Raw genomic sequence first — 2,050 nt, forward strand, 5'->3', positions numbered from 1 at the left:
TGTGTGTGTGTGTGTGTGTGTGTGTGTGTGTGTGTGTGTGTGTGTGTGTGTCTTTCAGTGAGTAAAGCGAGATCTTTTCATGTCCTGGTTGCAGTTCCATATTAAACAAAAAAGTCTAATATCGCCACCCTAACTTTTAACAGACATTCATTAACTAAATGTGTACACGTGTTGTTATTTCTACATACAGCATGTGAGACAGCGACATTAGAATAAAACCAACAACAAGATTGAGACAGTTACAGTATCAAATTATGAATGAACTGTCAATGAACTTCTTCTCTCTTTCTCTCTCTCTCCCTCAATTAAGGTTTTTATGATATCTGCAACTATTCAATTCCCTGGTTATTCTACTATGAGATTCTGGTTTTAGGTCGACTAATCTTGTTGATGGAAATACAAATATGATATCAGAGTTAGGCTATCAATGTCAATGTAGTTGCTGTTATTATTGTAGTTGGCGATGTTCTCAGGGAATAAGATAAACAGGAAGGCAGACTAAATGGATTTCAGAGGCTGGTAGAAGGACTTTAAAGCGTTAAAATAACAGTAATTCTTTCTATTGTAGGCACAAGGCCTGAAATTCGTGGGAGGGAGAGGTTAGGGAATTACGTCAACTCCAGTGCATAACTGGTACTTATTTTATTGAACCCCCAAAAGGGTGAAAGGTAAAGTCAACTCCATTGGAATTGGTATTCAGAAATGTAAAGCTGGAAAAATGCTGTTCAGCATTATAATTGGCATGCATATGATTCTAACAGCTCACCACTTTATGATGATGATAATGATAATAATAATAATAATAATAAGAAGAAGAAGAAGAAGAAGAAGAAGAAGGATGATAATAATGATAACTCTTTCTACTGGAAGCACAAGGCCTAAAATTTTGGGGAAGGGATTAAGTCGATTACATCAACCCCAATGCGTAACTGGTACTTGTTTAACTGACGCCAAAAGGATGGAAGGCAAAGTCGACTTCGGCAGAATTTGAAGTCAGAATGTGAAGACGGATGAAGTACCGCAAAGCATTTTGCCCGGCGCAATAATAATAATAATAATAATAATAATAACAATAACAATAATAATAATGGTTTCAAAGCAAGTTCGGAGGTGGGGCTAAATCGATTAAATCTTCCCCAGAGCTCAACTGGTATTTATTTTATTGATCCAGAAAGGATGAATGGCGAAGTCGACCCCAGCAGTATTTGAACCCATAATGTAAAGACAGATGAAATGCTGCTTAGCATTTTGCCCAGCATGTTAACTATTCTGCCAGCTTACCACCTTACCTTAATAATAATAACAATAATAATAATAGTATTAATAATAATAATAATAATAACAATAACAATAATAATAATAATAATAATAATAATTGCTTCAAATTTTGGCACAAGGCCAATGATTTCAGGGAGGAGGTAAATCAATGAAATCAACTCCAGGGCTCAAATGGTACTTATTTTACTGACCACCCCCAACCAAAAAAAAAAAAAAGAATGAAAGGCAAAGTTGGCCTTGACAGAATTTGGATTTACAACATAAAGATGGTTGAAAATGCTGCTAAGCATTTTGCTTGGCGTGCTTATGATGCTGTCAGAATAAATAATCAATGCATTCTACTTTCAGCACAAGGCCTGAAATTTTGAGGGGAGGAGGTAGTTGATTAGATCAACCCCAGTGTGCAAATGGTACTTATTTTAGCGACCCTGAAAGGATGAAACGCAAAGTGGAATTTGGTGGAATTGGAAATCAGATTGTAATAATAATAATAATAATCTTTTCCACTGGAAGCACAAGGCCTCAAATTTTGGGGGAAGGGATTAAGTCAACTACATCGACCCCCAATACTCAACTGGTACTTATTTTATTGACCCCGAAAGGATGAAAGGCGGAATTTGAACTCAGAATGTAGCAGCAGACAAAATATCGCTAAGCATTTTACCCGGCACACTAATGATTCTGCCAACTCATCACTTTAATAACAATAATAATAATAATAATAATGATAATAATAATAATAATAATAATAATAATAATGATAATAATAATA

At 35.1% G+C, this 2,050-nt stretch overlaps 1 protein-coding gene across 2 annotated transcripts in view; it reads right to left on the bottom strand.

Moving 5' to 3' along the window:
- The window catches only part of LOC106879376 (ubiquitin thioesterase zranb1-B), a 197,409-nt gene that overhangs the window by 104,965 nt on the left and 90,394 nt on the right, over window positions 1-2,050 (bottom strand). The gene's annotated exons all lie outside the window — the stretch shown is intronic.

The sequence above is a fragment of the Octopus bimaculoides genome, chromosome 22 (genome assembly GCF_001194135.2).
Source record: "Octopus bimaculoides isolate UCB-OBI-ISO-001 chromosome 22, ASM119413v2, whole genome shotgun sequence".
Taxonomy (NCBI): Eukaryota; Metazoa; Mollusca; class Cephalopoda; order Octopoda; family Octopodidae; genus Octopus; species Octopus bimaculoides.